This window comes from Pleurodeles waltl, chromosome 4_2 (genome assembly GCF_031143425.1).
Source record: "Pleurodeles waltl isolate 20211129_DDA chromosome 4_2, aPleWal1.hap1.20221129, whole genome shotgun sequence".
Lineage (NCBI taxonomy): Eukaryota > Metazoa > Chordata > Amphibia > Caudata > Salamandridae > Pleurodeles > Pleurodeles waltl.
This window is the reverse complement of record NC_090443.1, coordinates 989,118,489-989,135,957: the sequence shown is the minus strand read 5'-3', so window position 1 is coordinate 989,135,957 and position 17,469 is coordinate 989,118,489.

Sequence of the window (17,469 nt, the reverse complement as noted above, 5' to 3'; positions counted from 1 at the left end):
CCTGCCATGGAGCTCCCCTCGCCCTCCGTCCCACTGATGGCTTCAGACTCGGTCTCGCCCTCCAGGGCCAAGTGGGATGCAGCTCCCTCCTGCTCCGGTGCCAATGCTCCTCCGCCTGATGATGCTATTGCATACAAGAATTATGCTATTGCATACAAGAACAGGGAGACCACAAAAAGGGGGGGGAAGACAGAAGAAAGACATGTTCAGTGCATGCAATACCACTACCGTTGGCGGACACTACAGACACAGCAGCCCTCTGCACTACGCCATGCACTTATAGTTCCTAGATTATTCACAGGGCCATGGGGTACAAGGCCTATGCCCGATTGCTGAACACATGGAAGTCACAGGAGCCTGACTAGGTGTAGATGGCTCTTACCACTGGTGGGGTTGGGGTGCCACATAGCCTGCCTCACAAAGGGACCTTGCCTACAAAGCTCGCCCTGGCCTAGGGTAACCAATTGCCCACCTCCCCCACCCAGACACCTCATAATGCGCGCAGAGTCAGATGGATGTGACTGTACTCACCCCCTTGTGGCTGCTGTGATGCCCTCAAGTGCCCATCCAACTCCGGATACGCCACCGCCAGGATCCGGAACATCAGGGGGGTCATGGTGCGACAGGCACCCCTGCCACGTTGGGAGGCCATCCCCAGCTCGGCCTCCGCCGTCTTCTTGCTCCAGCGGCAAATGTCCTCCCATCTTTTCCAACAGTGGGTGCTCCGTCTGTGGTGGACCCCCAGGGTCCGGATGTCCTTGGCGATGGCACGCCAAATATCTTTCTTCTGGTGGGCGCCGACCTACAGGAATAGTACAGGGGACAAGGAAAAGCTTGAACCGTCCGGACCGTCACAGTCATTGGCCCACGTTCCGACCCTTGCCCTGACGCACATACACTCACGGTCACCTCATGCAGGGCTCAGTCCCCCCCCTTGTATCTTCCATCCACACCACTCCAAACAGGCATTGCCCATGCAGCATGCTCACAGTGTACTCACCTGTTTGTCTGGAGGACCGTAGAGTAGCATGTACTGGGGGAGGACCCCATCCACTAACTTCTCCAACTCCTCCGAAGTGAAGGCAGGGGCCCTTTCCCCAGAAACATGAGCCATTGTCCATTCCAGACTGAGGTCACAGCAGCACTTGCAGTGTAGGTTCTCTCCTGTTGAAGGTCAGGTATCAAGTGAGTGTACAGATAGAAAATGGTGGTCACATCCGCGGCGGTGCGTACCGTCACCGCCGGCGTACATCGTCATTGGTTCCTGGGACCCATATGGTCCAATGTTAACCAATGCAGAATTGTGCTGCGGTCTTCGACCGCCTACCGCAACGGTATAGAACGCCAGTGCAGTTACCTCATATTCCCTTGTCCCACCTTACAGGTCAGGCATCTGCCATTTCAGGAGACCACATGGCATTAATGATAACTGCGTCACATCTATCTAGGCCTTGCATACACACAGTAACAGGCACATTGGCGATTAACAAATGTGTGCAAATGACAGTTTGTGATACCTCAGTGTTGGCTGACTCTCTGCTCGCTGTTCTCCTCCATAGGGCACTTTCGCTGGGGCAGGTGATGAGATGGCAGCATACTCTGGTGTACAGATCGCTGGTGGACCTGTCGACAATGGAAGAGAGACAGGTAATAGATAGCTACAGACTTGATTGTGCAACAATCCATGAACTGTGTGCCCAGTTGGAGCCAGACCTGATGTCAGCTATCCGCCATCCCACAGGAATAACCCCTCAAGTGCAGGTCCTGTCAGTACTCCATTTCCTGGCAAGTGGGTCTTTTCAGACTATTGTGACCATTGCATCAGGGATGTCACAGCCAATGTTCTCTAACGTGTTGTCCAGAGTGTTGTCTGCCCTGTTGAAACACATGCGCAGCTACATCATTTTCCCTCAGGTGGAGGATTTGCCTACAGTGAAAGGTGACTTCTATGCCCTGGGACATATCCCCAACGTCACAACAGGTGCCATTGATGGGACACATGTGGCCTTGGTACCCCCCGCGCAGGAGTGAATAGGTGTACAGAAACCGGAAGAGCTACCATTCTTTGAATGTGCAGATGGTGTGTTTGGCCAACCAGTACATCTCCCATGTGAATGCCGCATTTACTGGCTCAGTACATGACTCTTACATTCTGAGAAATAGCAGCATCCCTTGTGTGATGGGGCAACTCCAGGGGCACCGTGTGTGGCTACTAATAGGTGAGGACAAGGACCCTATGCCCTGTGAATAGTTGTCTGGGTCTGGGGTTGTCCCTACGGGTTAGTGTGTGTCTAACAGTTGTCCCTCGACATTTGCAGGTGGCTCTGGGTACCCTAACTTGTCATGGCTACTGACCCCAGTGAGGAATCCCAGGACAAGGGCAGAGGAACGCTACAATGAGGCACATGGATGAACTAGGAGGATTATAGAAAGAACCTTTGGCCTCCTGAAGGGCAGGTTCCGGTGCCTCCATATGACAGGTGGTACTCTCTACTACTCACCAAAGAAGGTGTGCCAGATCATCGTGGCCTGCTGTATGCTGCACAACCTGGCTTTGCGATGACAGGTGCCTTTTCTGCAGGATGATGGTCCAGATGGAGGTCTTGTGGCAGCTGTGGAGCCTGTGGACAGTAAAGAAGAGGAGGTAGAAGAAGAGGTTATCGACAACAGAAACAACGTTATCCAGCAATACTTCCAGTGAGACACAGGTAAGAAGATATCACTGCCTCACACATCTCATACAATTGTTTGACCTGTCATAAGTCTGTCACATTTACCCAGTGTACGGACCCTGACTTGTCACTTTGCCTTTCCATTTAACAGATGTGGTTCCCACTGTGTCCCCTCTGCTATCTTACCTCATAGACTAGAGCTGTGTTACATCGGTATGTTGACAATAAAATTGACATTGCTATATTCCATAGTTATTGTAAATACACGTTTGTGAAAGCACAGACTGACTCCAGATTGTTTTGTGATTCAAGGGTGTTAATTTCTGTGCAAATAAGTGGAAGGGGTTGTAAAAATGGACAGGGGTGATGGTGGAGGAATGTCCATGGCAGAGTCCAGTCTATTTTTTTCACAGGTGCATTATCCAAAGGGGCATAGGAAGTGGAGCTAGGGCAGTTGAAGGATGGACAGGGTGACAAAGTGTGACAGAAGGATGACATTCAGGGTGGTCTCATTTCCTGGCGGGAGTCTTGGCATTGTTCTCTGTCTTGTTCCTGGATCTTAGGGACCGTGTGCGGGGTGGTTCTCCATCTGCAGGGGGTGGGGTGCTGGTGTCGTGGTCCTGTGGCGGTGCCTCCTGTCCACTAGCGCTGGCGGAGGTGGTGGGCAGTTCATCATCCAGGCTAGTGTCGGTGGCCCCTTGTTGTGCCACAGTGTTCCTCCTGGTGTTGACAGGTCCTTCAGCACCCCTACAGTGGTGACCAGGGTGGTGTTGATGCACTTGAGTTCCTCCCTGATCCCCAGATAGTGTTCCTCCTGCAGCCGCTGGGTCTCCTGAAAGTTGGCCAGTACCATTGCCATCGTCTCCTGGGAATGATGGTATGCTCCCATGATGAGAGAGCCTCGTGGAGAGTGGGTTCCCTGGGCCTGTCCTCCCCCTGTCGCACAGCTGTCCTCCCAGTTCCCCTGTTTTCCTGTGCCTCTGTCCCCTGAACCGTGTGCCCACTGCCACTTCCCACAGGTCCCTGATTTTCTTGGGGTAGTGGGCTTGCCTGGGTTCCCTGTAGTGGTGGACACACTGCTGCTTGACGTGTCCTGGGGACAGAGGGATGGGCCTGCTGGGTTAATGCTGTGCTGGTGTTTCCTGAGGGGGGAGACTCTGTGGTGGCATGTGCCAGTGTCAGGGGAACCAAATGTCCTGAGGTCCCAGATGGGCCAGGCTGGTCATCTTGATCCAATTGAAGAGAACTGCTGTCATCACTGTGGGCCTCTTCTGTGGGGGGAGTGGACATGTCTGGAACCTCCTCTCCAGTGACGTTGGGTAGGGGTCCTGCAGGGGTGTAAAGGCATAATTATTGCATCTGTGTGTGCCATCGTGTGCAATTTGTGAGTGAACATGTACTCCAGTGCTTGCATTCTTGTCTAGGGCCTTGTGTGATAATTGGTTTGGGGTCTGTGTGGGTATCTGTTGTGGACATGTTTTGGTGATGGGTGTCCATGCTTTGGTGTTGCATGCAGGGCTTGGTGTTGGGATGTGTGGGTTGTGATAGTGGGACATTTGTGAGGTGTTGGAGTGATGGGGTTGAGGGTGAGGGTGGGGGTATGTGTTAGCATGCAGGTAGTGTGGGGGATGTAATAGTTAAGAGTTGACTTACCAGAGTCCATTCCTCCTGCTACTCCTGCGAGGCCCTCAGGATGCAGAATAGCCAAGACTTGCTCCTCCCATGTTGTTAGTTGTGGGGGAGGAGGTGGGGGTCCGCCGCCAGTCCTCTGTACTGTAATCTGGTGTCTTGAGACCACGGAACGCACCTTCCCCCGTAGGTCCTTCCACCTCTTCCGGATGTCATCCCTAGTTCTTGGATGCTGTCCCACTGCGTTGACCCTGTCGACGATTCTGCGACATAGCTCCATCTTCCTTGCAATGGAGGTGTGCTGCACCTGTGATCCGAATAGCTGTGGCTCTACCGGGACGATTTCCTCCACCATGACCCTGAGCTCCTCCTCAGAGAACTTGAGGTGTCGTTGAGGTGGCATGATGTGTGGGTGATGTGTGAGGTGGTGTCGGTTGTGAGGTGTGAGGGGATGTGTTTGTGTGTGTTGTCTGAGGTGCGTGGATGGTGTGTGAGTGATGGTGCTGTGTGCCTGTGGATGCTAGTGTTGTTTCTGGTGATGTAGCTCTCTGGCCTTCTTTCTCAATTTTGGTCGTAAGGGTTAGTGGGTGATGTGGGTGTGTGTTTTATATTGGATTGGGTGTGTGGGAGTGGTGTGTGTATGTGTATCAGGTGTGTGTATTTGGAATTGTCCAATATGGTTGTGTTTTGTAAATGTGTGTGTATTTTGAGCGCGGCGGTGTGTACCGCCAGTGGAATACTACGTTTGAAAGACTGCCACGTGGATTCGTGGGTCGTGATAGTGTGGCCGTATTCCTGTTGGTGTGACAGTGTCGGTTTTGTTATCGCCAGTTTATCATTGACCTTTGGTGTGGCAGACATGTGTGGGTGTCTGGATTTTGGCAGATTCCGAGTTGTGGGTCATAATAGCTGTAGCGGAATTCTGCCGACGCAGGGGTGTGTTGGCGGTCTTCTGCACGGTGGTAGGCGGGATTTACCGCCAAGGTTGTAATGAGGGCCTTAGATTCCTGATAACCTACAAAGAAGAAGGACTGCTGACCTGAAAACCCTGCAGAGAAGAAGGAAGAGGATAAACTGCTTTGGCTCCATCCCTACCGGCCTGTCTCCTGATTCAAAGAACCTGCAAAAGCGACGCATCCTGCGGGCCCAGTGACCTCTGCCGACTCAAATTACTGCCCTGCACCTCCAAAGGACCAAGAAACTCCAGTGGACAGTGGCTCTGTTCAAAGCAACAAGAAGAAACCATCTTTAAAGGGACTCTCACCTCACTCCAGAAGCGTGAGTCCCCACCACTCAGCATCCGACGCCCCTGGCCCGTGTCCAGAGAAACCAACACCGCAGAGAGGACCCTCAGGTGACTCCAACGACTTGTCTACCCTGAGCCGACCTCTCTGCACCCCCACAACGACACCTGCATAGGGAATCCAGAGGACCCCTGTAGGAGGGTAGCCTCTTTTTAGCCTTGTTACCCCAACTTTTGGCCTGTTTGTGAGTGTATGTCAGGGTGTTTTTACTGTCTCACTGGGATCCTGCTAGCCAAGGCCCAGTGCTCATAGTGAAAACCCTATGTTGTAAGTGTGTTTGATATGTGTCACTGGGATCCTGCTCGCCAGGGCCCCAGTGCTCATAGGTTTGTGGCTTGTATGTGTTCCCTGTGTGGTGCCTAACTGTTTCACTGAGGCTCTGCTAACCAGAACCTCAGTGTTTATGCTCTCTCTGCTTTCTAAATTTGTCACTGCAGGCTAGTGACTAAATTTACCAATTCTCATTGGCACACTGGTACACCCATATAATTCCCTTGTATATGGCACTTAGGTACCCAGGGTATTGGGGTTCCAGGAGATCCCTATGGGCTGCAGCATTACTTTTGCCACCATAGAGAGCTGAGACAATTCTTACACAGGCCTGCCACTGTAGCCTGAGTGAAATAACGTCCACGTTCTTTCACAGCCATTTTTCACTGCACATAAGTAACTTATAAGTCACCTATATGTCTAACCCTAACTTGGTGAAGGTTGGGTACCAAGTTACTTAGTGTGTGGGCACCCTGGCGCTAGCCAAGGTGCCCCCAAATCATTCAGGGCAATTTCCCCGGACTTTGTAAGTGCGGGGACACCATTACATGTGTGCACTATACATAGGTCACTACCTATGTATAGCATCACAATGGTAACTCAGAACATGGACATGTAACATGTCTAAGATCATGGAATTGTCACCCCAATACCATTCTGGTATTGGGGGGACAATTCCATGATCCCCCGGGTCTCTAGCACAGACTCCCGGTGCTGCCAAACTGCCTTTCCGGGATTTCCACTGCAGCTGCTGCTGCTGCCAACCCCTCAGACAGGATTCTGCCCTCCTGGGGTCTGGGCAGCTCTGGCCCAGGAAGGCAGAACAAAGGATTTCATCTGAGAGAGGGTGTTACACCCTCTCCTTTTGGAAATAGGTGTGAAGGGCTGGGGAGGAGTAGCCTCCCCCAGCCTCTGGAAATGCTTTGATGGGCACAGATGGTGTCCATCTCTGCATAAGCCAGTCTACACCGGTTCAGGGATCCCCCAGCCCTGCTCTCGCACGAAACTGGACAAAGGAAAGGGGAGTGACCATTCCCCTGACCAATACCTCCCAGGGGAGGTGCCCAGAGCTCCTCCAGTGTGTCCCAGACCTCTGCCATCTTGGAAACAGAATTGTTGGGGGCACACTGGACCGCTCTGAGTGGCCAGTGCCAGCAGGTGACGTCACAGACCCCCTCTGATAGGCTCTTACCTTTCTTGGTAGCCAATCCTCCTTTCTTGGTAGCCAAACCTCCTTTCTTGGTAGTCAAACCTCCTTTTCTGATATTTAGGGTCTCTCCTCTGGGGTATTCTTCAGATAACGAATGCAAGAGCTCACCAGAGTTCCTCTGCATCTCCCTCTTCGACTTCTGCCAAGGATCGACCGCTGACTGCTCCAGGACGCCTGCAAAACCGCAACAAAGTAGCAAGATAACTACCAGCAACATTGTAGCGCCTCATCCTGCCGGCTTTCTCGACTGTTTCCTGGTGGTGAGTGCTCTGGGGGTCATCTGCCTTCACCCTGCACTGGAAGCCAAGAAGAAATCTCATGTGGGTCAACGGAATCTTCCCCCTGCTAACACAGGCACCAAAAGACTGCATCACCGGTCCTCTGGGTCCCCTCTCATCTTGACGAGCGTGGTCCCTGGAACACAGGAACTCTATCCAAGTGACTCCCACAGTCCAGTGATCCTTCAGTCCAAGTTTGGTGGAGGTAAGACCTTGCTTCCCCACGCTAGACTGCAAACCTGTGTACTGCGTGATTTGCAGCTGCTCCAGCTCCTTTGTCTTCTTCCAGGATTTCCTTCATGCACAGCCCAGCCTTGGTCCCCAGCACTCTGTCCTGCAGTGCTCAACCCTCTGAGTTGGCCTCCAACATCGTGGGACCCTCCTTTGTGACTCTGAGCCAGCTCCGGTTCACAAATCTTCTAAGGGCCTGCTCCGGTACCTCTGCGGGTGCTGCCTGCTTCTGTGGGGGCTCTGTGAGTTGCTGAGTGCCCCCTCTGTCTCCTCCTCCAAGGGGCGACATCCTGGTCCTTCCTGGTCCCCAGCAGCACCCAAAAACCTCTACTGCGACCCTTGCAGCTAGCAAGGATTGTTTGCTGTATTTCTGCGTGGGAACATTTCTGCAACCTTCAGCATGACGTGCGACATCTTCCATCCAAATGAGAAGTTCCTAGTCCTCTTCGTTGTTGCAGAATCCTAAGCTTCTTCCATCCAGAGGCATCTTCCTTGCACCGTCATCCGGGGTTTCCTGGGCTCTTGGCCCCCCGGACACTATCGCGACTCTTGGACTCGGTCCCCTTGCCTTGCAGGTCCTCAGGTCCAGGAATCCATCTTCAGTGCTTTGCTGGTGTTTGTTATTCTTGCAGAATCCCCCTATCACGACTATTGTGTCCTTTTGGGGTAGTAGATGTACTTTACTCCTACTTTTCAGGGTCTTGGGGTGGGGTATCTTGGACACCCTGACTGTTTTCTTACAGTCCCAGATACCCTCTACAAGCTCCCATAAGTCTGGGGTCCATTCGTGATTCGCATTCCACTTTTGGAGTATATGGTTTGTGTTGCCCCTAGACCTATGTTCATCTATTGCATCCTATTGTAATTCTACACTGTTTGCACTACTTTTCTTACTCTTACTTACCTGTTTTGGGTTTGTGTACATATAAGTTATGTATATTACATACCTTCTTACTGAGGGTACTCACTGAGATACTTGTGGCATATTGTCATAAAAAGAAAGTACCTTTATTTTTAGTAACTCGTGAGTATTGTGTTTTCTTATGATATTGTACTATATGATACAAGTGGTATAGTAGGAGCTTTGCATGTCTCCTAGTTCAGCCTACGCTGCTTTGCCATAGCTACCTCTATCAGCCTAAGCTGCTAGAAACACCTCTATTCTACTAATAAGGGATAACTGGACCTGGCATAGGGTGTAAGTACCACAAGGTGCCCACTATAAGCCAAGCCAGCCTCCTACAACCCCCCTGACTGCGACTGCCTGGTAACAAAGAACCGACGCCTGGAAGAAGCAGTGCACATGCAGCCCCCAGGCCTGTGAAGAACCAATTGTAGGGAGCTGCCCTGGTTTTTAGTGGGTACCAATGGTATTTACACCTTATACCAGGTCCAGTTATCACTTATTAGTAGAGTGTAGTAGTGTTCTAGCAGCTTAGGCTGATAGAGGTGACTATAGCCGAGCAGCCAAGGCTGAACTAGGAGACATGCAAAGCTCATGGAATACCACTTATATCATATAGGTACTATATCATAAGAAAGACAATACTCATAGTTACTAAAAATAAAGGTACTTTATTTTAGTGACAATATGCCAAAAATATCTCAGTGGATATACTCCCTTAGGAGGTAGGTAACATACACAAAATATACACAAATACCCAAATCAGGTAAGTAAAACAGTCAGAAAGTAGTGCAAACACTGTAAAACACAAAAGAATGCAATAGGCCTAGGAGCAACACAAACCATATACTAAGTAAGTGGAATGCGAACCATGAATATACCCCTAGGCAAGTGTAATGTGTAGTGGGTCGCTGGGAGTGTGAGAAAACACCAAGGGTGTAAAGGAGACCCCACCCCAGGACCCAGGAAAGTAGGAGTAAAGTACTACTATTTCCCCCCAAAAACACTAAAGTCTTGATGAAGGATTTTGCAAGGACCACAACAGACTGCAAACCACTGAAGACAGATTCCTGGACCTGAAGACCTGTAAAGGAAGGGGACCAGGTCCAAGAGTCGCTAAAGTGTCCAGGAGGGGCAGGAGCCCACTAAACGCCGGATGGAGGTGCAACATGGTTGCCTCCGGATGGAAGAAGCTGAAGATTCTGCAACAATGAAAAGTGCTCGGAACTTCTCCTTCGTGCAGATGATGTCCCACGGAGTGCTGGAGGATGCATAGTTGTTTCTATGGAGAAAGACCGCAAGCAAGCCTTGCTAGCTGCAAGAGTCACGGTAGAGGAAAAAGGGTGCTGCCCGGACCCAGGAAGGACTAGGATGTCACCACTTGGGAGAGGAAATAGAGGGGCCCCTCAGCAACGTGGAGAGCCCACGCACAAGCAGGTAGCACCCACAGAAGTCCTTGAACACGGGTTCAAGAAAACTGAACACGGTGGTTGTCTCAACACTACAAAAGAGGGTTCCACAAAGCTGGAGGTCAGCTGAGGGAGTTGAGCAATGCAGGACGGAGTGCTGGGGACCTGGGCTTGGCTGTGCATGAAGGATTCCTTGGAAATGTTCACAGAAGAGCTAGCAGCTGCAGTTTACGCAGTGCACAGGATTACTGCCTGAAGAGGGGAGTCAAGGAATTACCTCCTCCAAATTTGGAGCGTTGGACCACTGGACAATCTGGGTGACTTGGGTCCACCACCTGTGTTCCAGGGGCCACGCTCGTCAGGATGAGAGGGGTCCCAGAGCACCGGTGACGCTGGAGTTTGGTGCCTGCTGGAGCAGGGGAAAGATTCTGTCAACCCACTGGAGATTTCTTCGTGCCTTCCAGTGCAGGATGAAGGCAGGCAGCCCCCAAAGCATGTACCACCAGGAAACAGTTGAGAAAGCCGACAGGATTAGGCGCTACAATGTCGCTGATAGTCTTCTTGCTACTTTGTTGCAGTTTTGCAGGTGTTCTGGAGCAGTCCTGATATATTCTTTCAAGTCGTAATCTGAAGGGAAGCCCACAGGAGAGACCCTAAATAGCATGGCCGCCCAATACCAGAATTGGAATGGGGGGACAACTCCATGATCTTAGACATGTTACATGGCCATATTCGGAGTTACCATTGTGAAGCTACATATTGGTATTGACCTATATGTAGTGTACGCGTGTAATGGTGTCCCTGCACTCATAAAGTCAGTGGAAATGGCCCTCAACTATGTGGGGGCATCTTTGCTAGCGCAAGGATGCCCTCACACTTAGTAACTTTGCACCTAACCTTCAGCAAGTGAAGGTTAGACATATAGGTGATTTATAACTTACCTGAGTGCAGTGAAAATGGGTGTGAAATAACGTGTGCGTTATTTCACGCAGGGTGCAAAGGCAATCCTGTGTAAGGGTTTGTCTGAGCTCCCTATGGGTGGCAAAAGAAATGCTGCAGCCCATATGGATCTCCTGGAACCCAAATGCCCTGGGTACCTAGGTACCATACCCTTGGGACTTATAAGGGGGGTCCAGTATGCCAATTGAAATTGGTAAATGTAGTCACTAGCCTATAGTGACAAATTTAAAGGCAGAGAGAGCATGAGCACTGAGGTTCTGATTAATAGAGTCTCAGTGACACAGTTAGGCACTACACAGACATACACATTAGACCACAAATTATGAGCACTGGGTTCCTGGCTAGCAGGATCCCAGTGAGACAGGCAAAACACACTGACATATAGGTTTTTATCTATAAACACTGGGGTCCTGGCTAGCAGGATCCCAGTGACACAGTAAAAACACACTGAAACACACTCACAAACAGGCCAAAAGTGGGGGTAACCATGCTACAAAGAAGATACTTTCTCACATATTGGTCATATTCTGACCACTAATAGTGGCCCTGAAAACATCTTATTGGCTAATGCCTCTTGTAGGAAGCTGGTTCGGTATATACTATATCAAAATGAGATATAGCGTGCACAGAGTACAGGGGGTCCTGAGAGGCTCAATAGAGGCTATCGTAGATAATACTGGTGCTCTCTTTTGTGGTAGAGTGGTCACGCAGTTAGGCTTATCAGAGGGCAGTGCGAAGCATTTGTTGTACACACACATGCAATAAATCAGACACATACTCAAAGACTTAACTCCAGACCAATTGTTTTTATATAGAAAAATAACTTTTGTTAAGTTATTTTTAGAATCACAAGATTCAGTTTGAATGTAAATACTGTTACAGGTAAGTATTCAACATAGATATCAATGTCACTTTGTTTCACTTTAGCAAGTTAAACGGTTCTTGAGAAAACAGAGAATATCTATTTTAAAAGTGGACACTGCAATTTTCTAAAACAGTCCCAGGGGGAAGAAAATAAAGTACAGTTTTAGAGATAAGTACTAGACTTACAGTTCCAGTCTCCAGGCGTTAGGATGTCCTTTGGTTGGGGTTCAAGTTAACCCTAAACACACACTACCAGCAACACGGGGCCGGCCGGGTGAGGACGTCAAAATGGCTTCCAGTTTTACAATGAGCTCTTATGGAGACTGGGGGCACCAGAGTCAGGCCTGCCTGCAGGTAAGTACCCACATCTTTGGAAAGCAGACCTGGTGGGTTCAGAGGAGCACCAGGGTGGGCCACAGGTTTGCACCAAACACACGCACGCACAGGCGCAGCAGGGTGCAGGATGCAAACATAGCATTGGGCTCCCAATGCTTTCCTATGAGGGGACCCCGAGGTCACTTGGATGCTGCAGGCCAGGGGTCCAGTTCTGGAAAACCACAGGCTGGACAAGTAGAACGGCCACCTGCTGAACGTTGCTGCACCAGAGGTCAGGTTCCCCAAGATCAGGGCTGTAGGTTCCCCAAGGCCAGGGGGCTGCAGGTGCAGTGTACATTTTGACGTCGAGTATCTTCATCCGGTGCAGTCATGGTAAGGGGGGGTCCTCTGGATTCACACTGCAGGCGTTGTTGTGGAGAACAGGAGAAGTCAACCCAAGGAGGGTACTTGCTTGGAATAGCCTGGGGATCTCTCTAGTCGGTTGGGCCACCTGGACATGGGCCATGGACGTCGGGCTCAGAGTGGTCAGGACATGCAGATCCGGGGAGGCTCTGGAGTCCTTAGGTGTTGTTTCTTTTTGGACAGATCCGCTATCCACAGGAGTTCTTGGTCCTCTGTGGTGCAGGCAGTTCTCCTGGGGCATCTAGGAGGTCATTGGTCCTGCAGGATGCGTCACTTTCTGGTTGCAGGGCTTTTAAAGCTGGAGACAGGCCAGTAGGGCTGGGGACAAATCAGTTTGCGTCTTCAGCCTTCTCTGTGAGGGTTCAGCTAAGGAGTCCTTCTTTTCTTCAGTCTTCGTGGGAGGTCACCAGGAATCTCAGGAGCTAGGTTAAGGGGATCCCTTAAATCCTGGATGCAGGGGTGTTACAGGGGCCAGGGGGCAGCAGCCAATGGCCACTGTCCCTGAAGGGGACACAGACCTAACCCTATTGGTCCCTGTCCTCCAAACCAAGATGGAGGATTCTCCAAGGAGTGGATCACTTCAGCTCTGGACATCTTAGGGGTGGTCCTAGCTGCAGTGATCACTCCTCCTTGTTTCCCCTAATTTTCCCACCGAACTTGCTGACAAAAGTGTCCAGGGGGCTGGCATCTCCACTAGCTGGAGTGACAGGGGCACTGTAACAAGAGGCCTGAGCCTTTGAGACTCACCGTCAGGTGTTACAGTTCCTGCAGGGGGGAGGTGTGAAGTACTTCCACCCAGGACAGGCTTTGTTTCTGGCCACTGAGAGCACAAAGGCTTTCACCCCAGGTGATCAGAAACTGTCTGAAAGTAGCAGGCTGGCACACACTGGTCACTTCTGCACTAGTAGTGTGGCTAACATACATTGGCTAACATTTGTTTTTCAATAAATCCCAAACTGGCATCAGTGTGGGTTTATTATGCTGAGACGTGTGAGACCAAACTTCCCAGTATTCTGTTAAGCCATTATGGAACTGTGAAGTTCACAATGACAAACTTCCAGGCCATATACTTGATATGGCTACACTGCACTTACAATGTCTAAGAATGAACTTAGACATTGTAGGGGCATATTGCTTCTGCAGCCATGCCCTCACCTTTGGTATAGTGCATCCTGCTTTAGGGCTGTAAGGCCTGCGAGAGGGGTGACTTACCTATGCTACTGGCAGTGGTTTGTGGGCATGGCACCATGAGAGGGGTGCCATGTTGACTTTGCCTTTTTCTCCCCACCAGCATACACAAGCTGCAATTGCAGTGTGCATGTGCTTGGTGAGGGGTCTCCCAGGGTTTTCATAATCCATGCTGCAGCCTTGGTCAGAGGGCCAACCGAGGCCTCGATTTGCAGGAGAAGGGACTGCTGCAATATCCCGTCCCTGCCACACAAGCCTTTGACGTCAGGTATAAAACCAACAGGCCGCGGAATGAGGAGTGGGAACAGCAAGGGCCTCAACCTCATATCAGCCCTCCTCCCTCTGGGAGGCAGCACTGACTAACGGCACTGTTTTTGGACTAGCCTGCAGTGAAAATTTTAGACAGAGAGAGCATAAGCACTGAGATTCTGGTTAGCAGAGTCTCAGTGACACAGTTAGGCACCACACAGGGAACACATTCAGGCCACAAACTATGAGCACTGGGGTCCTGTCTAGCAGGATCCCAGTGAGACAGGCAAAAACAAACTGACACACAAGTAAAAATCGGGGTAACATGCCAGGCAAGATGGTACTTTCCTACACAACCCCCCCAAATGTGGGACAATAAGGCTAACCTTGCCCAGATGAGTCTTCATTGTCTAAGTGGAAATATCTGGAGAGTCCATCTGCGTTGGAGTGGGTACTCCCAGGTCTATGTTCCACTGTATAGTCCATTCCCTGTAGGGAGATGGACCACCTCAATAATTTAGAGTTTTCACCTTTCATTTGTTTAAGCCATAATAGAGGTCTGTGGTCTGTCTGAACAATAAAGTGAGTACCAAACAGGTATGGTCTCAACTTTTTCCAGACCACAGCAAAGGCCTCCCTCTCCATCGCAGACCAACGCTTTTCTCAAGGGGTCAACATTCTGCTGATAAAAGCAACAGGTTGATCCTGGCCCTCAGTGTTAGGCTGTGATAGCACTGCCCCCACCCCTAATTCAGAAGCATCAGTCTGGACTATGAACTTCCTGGAGTAACAAAGGCGCAGAGTACATGGCCTTTTTGAGCTCATCAAAAGCCTTTTGACAGCTAGATGTCCACAATACCTTTTTAGGCATCTTTTTACTAGTAAGGTCATTAAGAGGAGCTGCAATGGAGCCATAATTCTTGATGAACCTTCTATAGTACCATGTGAGGCCTAGAAAGGCTCTCACCTGGGTTTGAGTTGTAGGGTTAGCCCATTCCATAATGGTCTGGATCTTCCCCTGCAGTGGCACAATCTGTTCCCCACCTACCAGGTGGCCCAGATAAACCACTTTCCCCTGTCCTATCTGGCACTTTGAAGCCTTGATAGTGAGGCCTGCCTTTTGCAGGGCCTCGAAAACTTTCCATAGGTGGACCAGGTGCTCATCCCAGGTAGAGCTAAAGACACCTATACCATCTAGATATGCTGCACAAAAAGCTTCCAAACCTTGCAGGACTGTGTTCACCAACCTTTGAAAGGTGGCAGGTGCACTCTTCAAACCAAAGGGCATCGCAGTGAACTGATAGTGCCCTCCAATGGTGGAAAATGCAGTTTTAGGTTTAGCATCTTCTGATAATTCAATCTGCCAATACCCTGCAGTTAAATCAAAAGTGCTTAGATACTTGGCAGATGCCAGTGTATCTATTAGCTCATCTGCCCTGGGAATAAGGTGAGCATCAGCCTTGGTTACTTGAATGAGACCTCTGTAGTCAACACAAAACCTCATTTCTCTTTTACCATCTTTACTGTGAGGTTTTGGGACAAGCACCACTGGGCTAGCCCATGGGCTTTCTGAAGGCTCAATCACTCCTAAGTCCAGCATTTTCTGTGCCTCTTGTTTAATGCAATCCCTTACATGGTCAGGCTGCCTAAAAATCTTACTTTTGACAGGTAAACTGTCTCCAGTGATGATTGTGTGCTCACACCAGGCAGTGGTACCTGGTATCAGTGAGAAGAGGTCAGAAAATTGGCCTAGGAGATTTACACAGTTGTTCTTCTGCTCAACAGTAAGGCAATCTGCAAGCACCACTCCCTCCACTAAGCAATCAGCTTCAGTGGTGGAGAAGAGATCAGGGAGAGGGTCACTCTCTTCTTCCGGTCCCTCATCAGTTGCCATGAGCAGGGTTAAGTCAGCCCTGCCATAGTAGGGTTTTAGGCGATTGACGTAGGAGCACCCTAAGGGGACTCCTGGCAGTGCCCAGGTCTACCAAGTAGGTAACCTCACCCTTCTTCTCAACAGTTAGATAGGGTCCACTGCATTTGTCCTGGAGTGCTCTTGGGGCCACAGGCTCCAATACCCACACCTTCCGCCTGGGTGGTACTGGGTCAGGACAGCCTTCTGGTCATGCCATTGCTTTTGGAGCTCTTGGCTGGCCTGAAGGTTTTTACTGGCCTTTTTCATGTACTCAGCCATTCTGGATCTTAGGCCAAGTACATAGTCCTGTCTCACCGCTGCGCGCGGCACGAGCCGAACATTCGGCTCAGGCCGCAGCACGTGTTTCCCAAATGCGACGCGGCCCCAGTCGGCTGTGTGCTTTCAGAGGCCCCAAATTGGGCATGGGGCCTCATTCTTTTGCTGTGCACCGCGGTTTTGGGCATGTTTGACCCCCCACTCACCTGTTCTTTTTTTCTCTTCTCTTTTCTTTTCTTCTTTTCTTTGGCCATCTGGTTGTGCCTTCCTTTATGTTTCTTCCCCCTTCCCATGCTACCTTTCTCTTACCAGCATTCCTTGTTCCCTATTCTCTATGGTTCCCAGTCCATTTTGTTCTTTGTGCTTTTCCCTATCTAAGATGGTGTCCTTTTACTTCCTATTGGTCGCTTCCCTGTTTGTATTTAAGGGCTGTGATTCTTTCTCTCCTTGCGCTGCAACACTTTCTGTTTGGATGGTGTCTTCGCTCCTGCTTCCTTGTATTCCTGTGCTGGGTCTCGTCAGTTCAGAATACTTTTTCCTGTATTTGCTCTTGCTGATATCTCTTCTTTTTCGTTCCTGGTTTAGGAACATATCTTTGTGGAGGTTTTTTCCCCTTTCAGGGTTTTTTTCCCTCTGACGCTACTTCTAAGGGACACGGCCTGCTCTTGGCGTACCCATTGCCTGCAGCACCGTGGCTACCAGAGTCACCCCTACTTGGGCCAAAGCTGAGCATTCAAGAACAGGATCCACCCCACTCGCTCTGCGGCCTCCAGGGTAAAGCAGCACGTAAGTCGTGACAGATTGCAGCGCTCAATACCCCCAACGTCGCCTAACATCATGGATGAAACAGTGGCGGCTGCTGCAGATCCTGATCAATCTCTTCTGGCAACCATTCAACAATAGGCTCAGGAACTGCAACAATTAGGCAATGAGAATGCTGCTCTACGACAAGCTTTGGCCTTTCGCAGTGCGGATGTTCCGGCCATCTCCACCTCTACTCCTCGTTTCTCCGGTGAACCAACTAAGCTGCAAGAGTTCCTCGATGCATTAACTATGTATTTCGCCTTCCGACCTACCCAATTCTCCCACAACAAGACAAAGGTGTGATATCTTATCAGTGCCTTATCCGGTCCTGCCTTGGCCTGGGCAACCTCGATGGTATCCTCCAATGACCCAGTATTATCGGACTATCCTGCCTTCGTGAGTCGGTTTAAACAGATGTTCAGTCGTCCAGGATTGGAGGCCTCTGCAGAAGAAGCCTTATGTGACATCCAACAAGGCTCACAAGATGTCCTCCAGTATATTACCCGCTTTCGACAGCTAGCGGCTGAGACCACTTGGGTGGAACGAACTCTGGTGACCTTATTCCATAGAG